Source organism: Oreochromis niloticus, linkage group LG22 (genome assembly GCF_001858045.2).
Source record: "Oreochromis niloticus isolate F11D_XX linkage group LG22, O_niloticus_UMD_NMBU, whole genome shotgun sequence".
In the NCBI taxonomy this organism is placed as follows: Eukaryota; Metazoa; Chordata; class Actinopteri; order Cichliformes; family Cichlidae; genus Oreochromis; species Oreochromis niloticus.
The window spans coordinates 11,254,881-11,268,912 of record NC_031985.2 but is presented as its reverse complement, the minus strand read 5'-3'; the positions used below and the strand labels follow the sequence as shown (position 1 = coordinate 11,268,912).

Here is a 14,032-nt window from a genome sequence, read left to right as displayed (position 1 = left end):
GGACATCATTGCATCTCTGCAATTGTTAAACTATAGTGTTCCTCACAGTGGTAGCATCCGAGATATTGGACTGGGCAGGTTTTTCTGTCACTACTGGAGTCAAACACAGATGCATGTTTACAAGACATTGTCAAAAAAATCTCCCCCAACTGTGTGTTTTGATGCAACTGGTTCAGTTGTGAAAAAACTGCTGAGACCAAATGGCAAATCTGGCCATATCTTCCTTTATCAAGGTATTCTGACAGAAAAAAATTGCCCCAGTGTCCCAGTGGTGCAAATGCTGTCAGAGAAACATGATGTTAATGCTAGGGCTGGGCTATATCATACCGTTCACGGTAATACCGGTGTAATTTTGGGCAACGATAGGAAAATGACATATCGCGATAGAATATGGGTAAAACGCGCAGTGCCTATGTTTACATACGCACATGGCGGCGACGCAGAATGAGAAGAGCGAAAGCAGATCGTTGAATGAAACGGATGAACTAGAATTGGTTTGTAAAAATGCTGCAACTTCAGTGGTGTGGAACTGGTTTAGCTTTCGTTCATCAGATACACAACAAAGCACTATTTGCTAGCAGGCCGTCGTTATTAGCGTGTTTTTTGGAAAATACGGCACACTTAAAATCAATCCTTTGATTTTTCTGAAAATCGACAGTGCCCCTTATAATCCCGTGTGCCTTATGTATGAATTCTGGTTGTGTTTACTGACCTCGAAACGATTTTATGTGGTACACGGCGCTCGAAAATCTGTCAAATGTTTTAGTACGACTTTGCTAAGCTACGAACCCGCAGCGCTTGATGGATTGTCGGAGCATTACGGCTATCGTAGGCAGGAGCCTCGCTGAGTGATACGTACTGTGCTTCAACATAATATTACCGTATTGTGTTTTTAATGTCAGCTTGTCCTTTAAAACCTCTCTAGATGGTGTGTTTATTGAAATGACAATAAACACAACATCTAGGTGTTTTGATAGGCACAAAAATGCATATCAAATGGACATGAGAACAGGACAAGAAAGTGAAATTATTATACATTATTGTGTAAATTTCTTTGGTTTTAAAGGTCATGGTGGTTATATTTGCCACATGTTTTGTTTTGCAAATAATCTAAATGACCCTCAGTACCTACAACTGACAGGTTACCAATATCAGGACCTTTGTTGAGTCATTAAACAATGAGCTAAAGCTAGAGGCGACTTCAGGCTTTCGTGCTGACTTAAACACACCTTTGCTGATTAGTAATCACAGACATCTACAATAACAGGCTGACATGTCAAATATCCCATCTCTCCGATGCATCCATCAGTGCGAATGTGTATGAATGTTAGACAGTTAGCACTTAACAACTTAGAAAAAAACATGCTTGTGTGATTGGCTGAGTTAGTTGTATAAAGCGCTTTGAGTGCTCAGATAGAGTAGAAAAGCGCTATATAAGAACCAGTCCATTTACCATTTGCATCAGCCAGGTTTGCAGTCACTATCTATGCAAATGAGAGATCACCTCTGAGGTTACTATACCACCGGCCTCACTGGAAGCACAGACGGGTAGGGCTTAGTTAGTGTCTGTTTATTAGAGATTAATATTGAAGTGCTGCCTGTCGCAAAGCTATGTTTTCCTCACTGAAGAGTCCTTTTTTTTGCACAGGCTTTGAATAAAAATGTTCTGCAACTCATAAAATACAAGTCAAAAAGTGAAAGGAAGGTAACGTTACAGCCTACCTTTGACTTATTTGGGTGGCTTCGGCTTGGACTTTGTGTAGGTGCAGTGACTGCAGGCCCAAGTATGTTGCTGGTTGGTCCACCTGGAGGTATGGGTCTCTGTGGTTGAGCAGCAGGCTCAGGTTCAGCAAATATTCCACTACTCTTTCCACCTACAAAAGATTAACCAACATACCTTATCGTGACACGATCTTCTAAAATAATACAGCAATGGTAAAAAAAAATAAAATGTACTCTCTGTGTCCATTTCATAAAGTCACTCTTTGGTACCAGACGTAGTACATACGCGGTTTAATATCACGTACTGTGTGCACTTGCTAAATGGCAAGAATGTTCTGACCATTTGAGAGAAAAATATTTATGACTATCAGGGCAATCAAGTACCATGAACTGTAAATAAACTCAGCTATACCAGAGTAATATGTGCAGGCACAGAGAACAGCCTACATGTTTACAGTGGAAATATAACATTGTAGTTTTCACACTCTGAACATGGATTTGCAGAGACAGACAAGCTAAAGCATCAGCCACCGGCAGGTTAATCTCACCTGGAGGACTGGAGCATCTTGGTGCACTCTGGGGTTCCTACAGCTACACCCTACAGATGACCATACAAGTTAAATCTTTAAATAAACAGAATGCGGATTCATGTTTACCATCTACTGTTACTGTTATGTCTTACCCTCAAAGACTTGTTGTTACTTGATTATAGACCCGGGAATTGCACCATATACGCAAGGAAACCATTGTCTGCTACAGATTATATCAGACAGACGCTTTACTTTCTTTCGTTATTGAAAGTTTGATCATTCTACTTAGGGTGCTCATCCGGAAACTGGTGCTTTCAAGATTTAAAAAAAAGAATAGCACCTGAACCTCTTCCTTTAGGCAAAGTGTGACCATAACGCCTCTGTTGGTAGATACAAAGAAGAGCCTTCCTATGTATTTGCATGATGATCTTAACTATTTTCATAGAGGAACACCTTATAAAAAGCCTTATAATTTATCTTATACATTGGATTCTTACAAGTATGGTGTGTGTTGTCAACATAAGAATGTACCACATTAGGATTTAATACCACATTTGACCTCTGACCTTTCTATTTGACTTCTGTCGCGAGATCAATCAACTGTAGACCAGAGAACAAACGACAGAGGCCCCAGAAAAATGCAATCAGACGATGAGTTTATTAACCCAGGAGAGGCAACATCAGCTTCCTCTGATGAGAATACAAGGGGTACAATTTATATAGCAATGAGGATCACTCCCCCACGTCAACAGAATACAAAAATACATAGGTGACAGACAAGGTGACAGACAAGGATACATCTTGTATTTTTTTAATGGCTATAAACAGACATCTAACTTCTCTATTCTATAATAAACTTAACACCTCAGGGTCCCTTTGGGCTAATAGGGCTAATTATTGACCCTCGTCACCAATCACTTAAATAGAGTAAACCGCCCCTGGTCTCAAAAATGAAGTAGAAGCCGCTTGGGCCTCCGCTCAGGCCTGCTACTAAACTAATGTGTATTGTAAGCATGCATGCAATTAACCAGCTATATTCTCATCCTCCCTCAACATGTATCATCTGGACACTCTCACCAGTGAAGCTTATGACCCTTTTGGATGGAACATCAACTCTAAACAAGCACAGATATGCAATGTGTATAAAATGAACTAAACCTGTGAATAGAAAGGTCAATGTGGTGACCAGCATATTCAATATAACATAAACCCTGTAAAGAATATTAAATGATAAAATAATACTGTAAAACATGTTATTAAATACATTTATCATAGGGCAGATTATATGGTAGCAATAAAATTTCTGAATCCTAACACTTCTCACCTAGACTATAGTGAGGGTCAAAAAGATCTTAATGTTATTTAGAGCTATGTTCCTTACTGCCATTGTTTGTTTTGGCAACATTAAGGAGATTATATGCCAATATATGTGGATTCTACATATCACATTATAGTTTACATACAAATATCCTGTCATTGTGCATCAACGTGAGGTCAGAGGTCAAATTTACAAATGAATACCGGTTATCTGTGACCTACTCCTACATAAGGTTTGTGTAATCAGAGTAAAACATCTGCCATATACAATAGTTGCTACTAAAATGTTTGATTTTGAATAGAATGACAAGACACGTGTTCGGTCTAGGCTGAAAATGTAGACATTTGTGTGACAATGAAACATGCAATATTCACAATATAATCTTTTTAGTATTTTATTAATTTAATAACATTAATAAAATTAATAAAAACTCATCTAATTGGGCACTCTAAATTAAACTCAATTTAGAGTGTCCAATAAGATAAGTTTTGTATTAGTTGACAAAAAACAAACCCCAATAATCTGACAATTCCCTCTGAGCAAGCACTCGGCGACAGTGGGGAGGAAAAACTTTCTTTTAAAAGAAAGAAACCTCCGGCAGAACCAGGCTCAGTGAGGGACGGCTATCTGCCTCGCCGGTCCTGGAGTTTTTAAAATGACTTGTTAGCCAATTTGAAGAGTTTGATGTCAACTAATACACTTAAACTGTCCAAATAATTTTAAACAAATATTTACAGGCAATCCTGATAGATTGCTTACAGAACATTCATTTTGTTTTGTCTGTGTGCAACCCCCGTAGCTCAAACCACAGAGGAAAAGAAGCTTCTGATGAAAGGTTGACTTTCCAATATAGTTACGGCATGCTCTTTGAAGACCTTAATAATGACCTCATTAATGTATCTGTGGTCTAATGACATGAATGTCAGAATTAGATCTGGGTTTTTCCATTTCTCTATGAGAGACTTGTAGACCATGTTAGAGAGGAATGGTACATATTCGGCAGGGATTTGAATTCTTTTGATTCGAGGCCAGACTTCACTGAACAGCAGTTTGGCGATGGCATCGACTTTTTCAGAAGAGCAGGGTGAGTCGGCATTTTCGACCACATGCTTCACCAAGCCCTCAATACAGATTTCCAGAGAAGATCTGTATTTTTGAACCTCTTCAGCCGCACTAAGGGCTGCATTCTCCATCGACTCGATCAAGTACTTTTTAATTATCTGGATTGTCAAGTTTTGCAATACCGGGTCCCTGTCATTCAGTAACATTATCAAATGTTTGTCTTCACAGAATGTTTTGTTGCGGAGCTCTTGGTAAATGGCCTCATCGAGACCTTTTAATTTCTTTTTATCTATATACAGATCTTTGATGCGGTCATCAGACACCACGTTGTCAAAGAGTCGCTTGTGGAGTTTAACTGAAGGTTTGTAGTGGGACGTTTTCGCATGTGAGAGCACATCATGAATAAGTGTGCTCACACCCTCTTTAATGTCAGCATCATGAGATCTGCTGCTTACACCAGATTGTGATTTTTCATCCGGTAATGGAAATGTATTATCCTCAAACTCTTGTAAAAGTGCTTGGGAGATTTTTTTAGTTTCTGGTTTTTGGTCTCCATCGTCTTGAGTTTTTCTACACTATGCGAATAGCCTTGTTAGTAGGTTTCGCTTCTTTCGGAAGAGGTGATCTTTGAATATATCAATGACCTTTTCTTCGTACGGCTGAGCTAATGCTAGAAAAATAATGACAAAATCAGGTGGAATACCCAGCAGCTTTGTAAAGTCTTTGAAAATGGCTTTTTCAAGACTTTTGACTCTATTTCGTTTGATGTTAAGAGTTTTTTCCTTAATTTGCGCCCACAGAGCTATGAAGAGTCGCTGTTGAATCTCGTCAGACGGCAACACCTTTGCCTCTCTTGAGGCGCGTGCAATCACAGCATTTATGAGCTCTTTAACGAGCAGCTGTTGTTCCAAAAGTGGAGGTTCCACAGTCACATCACCAGAAGGGTCAGAGGGCTCAGCCTCACACACCAGAGAGGAATCATTCTTCTTGGAGTCCTTGGTGGGCTCAGCCACTGGTCCACTTTTTGGCCCGTCTGCTACTTCTGAAACTGATTCCAGACCAGCTGGCTGTGGATCCTCCTGATTCAGTTGCTGTGTGCACGAATGGGGGCAGCACGCACAGTGCTTCAATTTCTCCCCGACTCCCTGTAAAATTGTCTCCCCTGAGTTGACACTCTCCCCTGGGTCGACACCGTGCTCGACACAGTGCGTAATCATTTGCATGATTTCAGTTAGGGTGATGTGAAACAACTCCGATGTAAACCTGCCAAGTAGCTGCTTGGTGTTTTCATCTGAGCACCCTGTTTTCAGTGCACGCCACTGTTCTTCTGTTATGTTCATAAAGTAGTCTCTAATTTTGGGTTTTATAGTTTCCCTAATTTCACTCAAAGGATTCATGTCTATTTTTGTATTGATGTTTTCTGTTAACTGTTGCATTCGGCTATGAAACATTAAGGCTTCTTACTAATCTGAAAGGGTAACTAAACCCCTATTTATGGATTTTTCTAACGCGACGTCACATAATACATGAAAGGGATTCGAGCGCTAAGCTCCGCCTACATCCGGGATGACGGCGACATGCCGATACCTAGCAACCGCACGGCTCCGCCTGCACAGACAACTGAGCTAACTAGCAGCAGTTGGTGTTCTCAGCGAGGTGAAGAGCGTAAGAACTGTGATGACTGTGATGACAGCGGCTATATGTACAGGCGGGTCCGTGCGCGTGTCATCACACGTCATCTGCCTTAAAGGCATGAATAAAGTTTCTATGGCAAGCCATTAGTGCCAAAATTCGCCACTTTTCTAACGCGTTTGGTTAAGAAATGGCGTACAAAACGCCGTTTAATTTTTTCAAAACGCCGAAAAAAAACGGCGTTCTGTTCCGACAAACGCTGTTTTTTCCGACTCTCACATGGCGCCCTGAACGCACCATCCGAGTGACGTAAAAAGCGGCGTTCATAGACAGACGGAAACGCCGTTTTTTACGCCACTCGGCAGAAAACGCCGTTCAAAGGTGCATAAAAACGGCGTTTTTTACGGCGTTGTGTGCCAGCTGTAACGGCGTTTAAAACGGCGTTTTATTGAAATTATGTAGGGCACTCCCTATGGTTCCCTCATCCAATTACAATTACTTTCAACTCATTTCACCCAATCAAAGAAGACGAAGTGCAGACCACACTAATCACCGATTCACCTTGCTGCTGAGTGATTGCCTATTCGGTACCAGTGCTTGCCACAGTATTCACTTGTATTATAATCCTGCTATGCATTTTGATGTGTTTAAAGCATGATCAAGCAAACAAACGACAAAATGCTTTTTCTGAAACCTTAACTTTGTTACCTGTTATGGCAGCTCTGCTCATTTCTGAGCTTCTCTCTTATTTTCCTCTTTACTTCTCTTAACCTTTAACTTATGTCTTAGCAATCGAGTCTGCCATCATGCATTACCGCTTCGTGCTAGTTATGTTGACTTTTCTCTTCTTTTGTCTCCACTTTTTTCACCCGTATTTGGACACTCGGCGCATGGCTACTTGGTTTACGTTAGGGATCAGCTGTTAGCGCTGCGCCCTGCAGCTGCGCTACCGGCAGACAGACTCGACATCCCCAGTGAGGGAATAAACGGGGGTGATGTCTCCCGAGAAGGACACCTCACACACCATCTCTCCTTCCTGTAATCACTGTAAATGTGAGATCGCTCCCTGATATGATTGAGGAGCTAATGACGCTAACCCGGCCACAGTGGCAGTACCCCGACACCAGGGCCGTTGCTAGCCATTTGGGTGCCCTAAGCACAAATGCTTTATGGTGCCCCCCCCCCCCGCCACTTAAAAAAAAAAAAAAAAACATTAATACTTTTGAATTTCTCAGTGGAATTTGTTTAATTAAATAACAACAAACATGACAGTTAAACAAATAAATAAGGTTAAAGGAGGTTAAAAATACTGTTACAAATAAATACTCAGGCCCCTTTGGAAAATTAAAATCAGAGCTGACATTAAAAGGACCTCTCCGCACAATTTCAACACGATCAGCATCTACAATGTGAGCTGGCCAAAGAGCAGGATCGGTTGAAGGGGGCACACATGTCTCCACAGTGTCACTTTCTGATAGTCTCTCAGTGACAGGACTCTCAGTGGTACTTGTGTATGGAACTGTACCTGAACTGGTGGTTGATGGTTCTTGTTCTTCTTGGCTAGGGATTGTTGCAGGGTCTACAATGGCTGGTGGTTGATGTCCAGGGATGGCACTACTACTGGATGGTTCATCCTGTCCTTGAGATCCTCCTTGAACATATTTAAGCATTGACCCTGCATACAAGAGAAAATATTCAGGGATTTTACAGAAATACAATTTTGAATCTACAGTAGGCCTACGAAAAATTGCATTATAAGACTAATAAATTAAGTAAGTCACTGGTACATTTAAAAATTACTAACTATATTTTACATGTATAGATTTTCATAATGGCAAATGGCAATATAAACATGCTGTACATAATTTGATATAAATGCGCAAGTAGGAAATCTATATTACTGGAAGATATAGGTTTCATATTACACTGTAATATGAAACCTATATCTTATTTATGCCGCATAAATAAGATATGCGTCTTTATAGATATCCTGAAATGCAGCAACATACAAAGTAATCTTGTCTAATCTGATAATAATACTTGACTGCATCACTGACCTATCCCAAAGTTAAGGTTAATCAGTAGCATGCATGACGTTAGCCAGCTAGCAACCTGAGGAGGGAAATGCTAGTCTCACGATTGCTAACGTTATCTGAAAACCGTCAATTGAGTGACCATGATGAGTTGCTTTTAGTAGTCCATTCTATATTCATATCCACAACGTAAACAAACTACCCAACATCAATCATTTGCAACATTTGTTAACACAGTATGAACACTGCTAACAGGAGCTATCACAGAGTTGACGGACATGAGCGTGCAAGCAAGGGCTACAATAATGAACTTTTTTTATTGTTATTATTTAAACATTGCCTTACCGGCAAGCGACGCCTGAGTTTCATCACGCTTCCTCTTCTTCTTTCTTTTCTCCGCTCCCGACTCCTGTTGCCGTTTCGAGGCCATGTTCAAACAGGTGTTTACCAATACCGAATTGAGGCATTATAGAACAGACCACTGGGAGTGGGGGGGGGGCACCAGGAGGAGACTGGAGACAGGGCACAAAGCAGATTCACCCCTTTTCTCGGGAAAATTGTTTTATGTTGCTTTTGTATTGTTTAACCATATTAATGCATATGATATTTATAGTATTAATATGGTTTACTTTTTTTTTTTTTACGACCCTGATTTTTTTGGTGCCCTACCGGCCATTTGGTGCCCTACGCAGTGTGCGTTATGTGCGTTTGCGGAGCTACGGCGCTGCCCGACACTGCCCGGTACTCCCTCTGTGAGTAGGCTGCCCGGCTGCCAGCTGCTGCGGGCGGACAAGACGAGAGACAGCAGTGAGAGGAAAGGAGGGGGACTGGCAGTGTTTGTTAAACACAGTTGTGGGACCCCTGGGCACATTGCTGTGAAAGAACAACTCTGCAACAGAGACATTGAGCTATTAGCCGTTAGCATCCGTGGAGGCAGCCTGTGACTCTCTGCTGACCACAGAGAGTCACAGGCTGCCTCCAAACGCAATCTCCGAGATCTCTTCTTCTGATATCATGGGACTTTATGTCTCGATGGACTCCACACTGCCCACCTTCACCCAGTATGTGACCTGCCCCACCGTAGGCAATAAAACATTGTGCTTAATGTATGTCAATGAAAAAGTGGCATACAATCACCTCCCTGCCCAGGGAAGATGTGATCGTAACCTCCTGCGCCTTGTCCCTGTGTGCAGCACAGTGTGCACGGAGCCACTAATCACCCACGCAGTGCACAGATGGTCCGCGGAGGGCATATAAATAAATAATAAAAGCAAATAAATGACAGTATGCCTTTTCTGAAACAAACGGAGACCTTAACTTTTATCAAAATACCGTTTTACTCAGTTTAAAATAATACAACTGTATAATAGCCTTCAATTGTAATGGCACCCCCTGCCTTCCATCCAGGACCTGCAGCTTTCAAGAACCAGGAAACGGGCATGGAAAATCATCACAGACCCCTGACACCATGGACATAGACTTATTGACCCACTGCCCTCTGGCAGACAGTGTAGAAGCCTGCAAACCAGGACCATCTGACAGGAACATTTTCTTTCCCCTCGCCATCTCCCTCCTAAGCTGTGGCGTGTCCAGCGGGGTGGCCTGGGGGGCACAGGCCACCCCCCCAACCAGACTGGCCACCCCAGGTGCCACCCCGAAGCCAAAACAATAAAATCCAATGAAATATCAAATGTACGATTATGTTTTCACAGTGAAGCTCAGATATCCGAGTGTAAGTGAATGCAGCATCGACTTCTGCGCTATGAGCATCATGTTAGCAAAGGTAGGAGAGCCAAGCCCAAAAGAGGCACTGCAGAAAACAGTTTTTCGGCGAAAGATTAACAGTTTAACATAGCTGGACTGGCCATCGAGCATGGCGGAGCTTCCACAGCGGCTAGCAGGTGGATGAGGGAAGGGTAGGCAGGAGGAGGAGAGACCCGAGGCAGCCGCCAGTCCGAGTGTCAGGTGAACTGAACTTCAGGTAAGAAGTTATGACCTGCAGTCTATCTGGGTCAGATATAAACCAAGTTTAGGTGGAGTTTATTTTCGTTGTGCTGACTTTTTACAGTCAGTTACAATAACTCTTACTGCGTACTAGCTAGCATGACGGAGTTTCTATACAGCTGGGTGGGTGCTATGATGTTACTGATGGTGAACTTTATTTTATTCATAAGTTTAGTTAGTAGAGTTTACAACGGCTCCTTAAAATATGTAATGGTCCCTCATTCAGAGAAAATATTACGTGTTACGTATTGAGCTGAGAAGAGACGCAGTTTGTCCCGGACTTTAGCTAGAATGGAAAAAGACACAAAGCTGGAGTTATTCTGTCTTTGCGTTGCAGCTGCCTCGTCTCCTCTCATTTTCTCCCCTCCCTCTCCTGGTGCTACTTCAATCATGAAACTGATCAGTGATCAGCTGATCGGCTTTTCTCTCTTGTTTGTTTATCGCTCACTTTGCGCCAGAAAAAGTAAACCAGCAGATGTCACGCTAAACAACAGCAGCACCTTTAAGTTTGATCAGCTGTTGTTAGAATTTATTTAATATTAATTTCTGGTATCAGCTGATGTTTGCTGGAGCCACAGCTGTAAAAGCTGCTGGTCATGATATTGGTTTGGTTATCTGGTGAGAGGGAAACATGAAGATGAAACCAGGAGATGTCCTTACTGAATCATCAGAGCTGAACAGGTGATGGAGAAACAGGTTTACCTTTTAGGTGACATGGATGAGTTGAAGGGAAGTTATGAACTGTTTCTGAGAGAAAAATAACACCAGGATCCTTTTAATGTAGCTGACAGCTGGTAACTGTGCAGGGGCGGATCTAGCAAAGTTATGCCAGGGGGCCAGGTAGGGCATTAACAGGGAAAGGGGGGGCACAAAGAAATACTTTTCTTACTTATTCTCATTTAAAATATCTAGCTTTTATTAAATAATTATCTGAATCTTGCGAACAAAGTTTTTATCTGACGTAAAATTGATAGAAATCCTACATATACCAACAAGACTGTACATCACTGTCACAACAGCGTTTGTTTTCATTCAAAGGCTTTATGGCTTTAATACCTGGTGGGCCGGTCTCTGGTCAAAATGCCCAATTTTTTGTCCCAGTCCAGCCCTGCAGGTTAATACTGGCAGTGTCACCATGCCAGCTGACTGTATTTCATCATCAGCCAGTGTTGTTCTTTATACATCTATTTACTTGCTTTCAGGTTTCATTCAAATGTTAGTCTTTTCATTTGTTTCCCCACTTTTTTCCTGTTTCAAAATCAAACACCAGTTTGTGAGAAGATTATCTTCTTTTTTTAATAGGCAGATAAAATTTTGCATTGGCTAATTTGCCAATTGTATGTTAAAAATGTTTGTATTTTAATATTCAAAAATGTTTTTGCCCAAAACATATGTGCACTATATGTCAGTAAAAATACTATGCAAATATTGCTGCACCGTAGTGGTTAAAACCTCATTTTAATAAGAGTCAAAAGCAAATTCAGTTATTAGGTTTACAGGGTTATTGAATGATGGTTAACTGTTGGTAGAATTTTTTTTTAACATTATCTGCCAATTACATCTGCCACCCTTCTCCAAATTTGTGCCCCTACCTGGCCCCCCCAACAAAAATTTTCTAGACACGCCACTGCTCCTAAGTGGTTAAACTGTCACACTGCTAGACTGCAACTGCACTCTTTGGCATTAACTTCTGTAATCCTGTAATTTCTGTATAGAAGAATTAGATTGTGTATTATATTGTTAGTTTAAACACCTGTGTGCATATGTGCATGTGTATTTATGTATGTCCATACACATAGTGTGATGGCATCAGCCACACAGGGGTAAATCAGTTCATTTTTCGCTTTATTAGTTTGCTTTGCAGTTTTCTTCATTAAGTTAATTCATTAATCATTTTGTTAAACCTAACACTGGTATTATGAGGCGCGCACATAGTAACATTGTGTGGTTTTTCTAAAATGTTTTGTTATATTAATTATGTTTCTCTCTTTGAGTTACCTGGGTTTGGGCGGTGGCTGTTTCCTGTCTGGGCAAAAGGCATGGCTGAGGACTCTGAGGACAAAATGCCTGCTCAGCAGGACCAACCATGGGCTTACCAGGAGCAGGGGTGTTTTAGGTTTAGTTAGGTTATTCTGTGCTTAGTTAATATGTGTCTGTTTTTGTTTCCCCCCTATTGTGTGTAAATGGTTTGGCCAAATCATTATAAAAGCTACCCTCATGTGTCTTTGTAATTAGGTCAGTTTGTGAGTTAAGTTGTGTCTCACTTTGTTTTGTTTAAGTTTCGGGAAATTATTTTTTGTAGAGTTATATTTAGTTGACCTCTTTTATGGGCCTGCTAAGTATGTTTTTTGAATTTTGTTAATTTTGGACTTTTTGAGGGTTAAAATAAAGAAAACCCTTTTTGAAGATACTTTTTTGCCTGTGTCCTCTATGCTTTGGCTGCTTGGTCCCTCACACATAGATGGATTGTGTTTCACATTTTTGTGCTTGAGAGACGCCCTCAATCGGAATCTAATTCCTTGTATGTGTTTGTGCATATACTTTGCCAATAAACGCGATTCTGATTATGAGGTATTTCCCTCTGGATGGCACACACACACGTAAATTAAGTAGAAAAAATGTCATGTGTATTGCCTCTTTTAAAATTCGTTTTTGGAAACCACAAGAAGAGAAATATGTGGCATTCCCTTATGTCATTTTTACATTTTCACTGTCAGTAGACAGTTGTGAACATATTTTGATCTGGCTTTTTTCCCTTAACTCAATAGACTTGGCACACATTCTACAAAGACAATTCTCTTCCTCTGCTTCAAGCTCTTTGCTTTAAGCAGCTAAAGGGGAGTTAATTTTGTTCTTCTGACTTAGTGCAGTGAAGGTATCTTGAAGTTAGTCACTTCAAATATCAGCAGAGTCGGACAGTATGAATATGAGGAGGCTTGTAGAGATGACAGTAGGCAAGCAGACAAGTTTCCTGAGGTTGGGCTGAATGAACCTAGAACACAGGGAGAAACCTAAACAAGCAGAAGGAACTTTAGCTAAATATATTGTCACGTACAGCAAAATGACTGTAATAAAGGTAAGCTGTGACCATAGAAAAAGCAAAGCAATCACTGGATTGACTGTCCGAATTGCTACACACTTTATAAGCATCGTTCACCAACAAACTGAGTCTAACAACTCATTTTCTTTACTTTGTTAATTACAGTTAGTGCCTTTTATGTATAAAATATAATTAAATGCCATTGTTCATTATCTTGACGTTACTTTTTTCCAAAAAACAATAGCTTTACAGCCATTATCTGCTACATAATTCTACCACATTTACATAATTCACTACAAAGTTCATGTCAAACTATATAAATGTAAAATTAGGCAGAAGTCTTAAATGTTTCCATAAAACTCCCCCACGAACAGTTTAACCAAAATAATATCACGGTCAGCACTGACACATGTTCAGAGTCCTCAAATTGACTTTTAACCAGGTTATAGTCAAAGTCCAGATGCCAATCTCAGAGTTAACACCAAAGTTTAAAGTCAGTTTGTTAAAACTGCTTTGTTCTTGAAAGCAGTAAAATTAATTCATAACTTTTAAGTCTGAGTTGAGTTGGATTGTTGAGTTCTTGGTTTGAGAACTGATGAGGGTAAATTCATTGAACCATTTACCTTGACTTAAGCACATAATTGTACTACATAGCCCTTGTCAATGGAACCCAATACCAGTATTTGACAGT

General features: G+C 40.7%; 1 protein-coding gene and 1 long non-coding RNA gene across 2 annotated transcripts in view; one reads left to right on the top strand and one right to left on the bottom strand.

Annotated features, from left to right (window-relative positions):
* LOC109196492 (zinc finger MYM-type protein 4) overlaps window positions 1-14,032 on the top strand; it is a 196,862-nt gene that overhangs the window by 143,123 nt on the left and 39,707 nt on the right. The gene's annotated exons all lie outside the window — the stretch shown is intronic.
* On the bottom strand, window positions 7,787-9,027 carry LOC109196500 (uncharacterized). Its single transcript, XR_002057941.2, has 2 exons — window positions 8,643-9,027; window positions 7,787-7,939 (listed from the first exon to the last, which is right to left on the bottom strand). It is a non-coding gene; the product is annotated as an uncharacterized LOC109196500 (long non-coding RNA).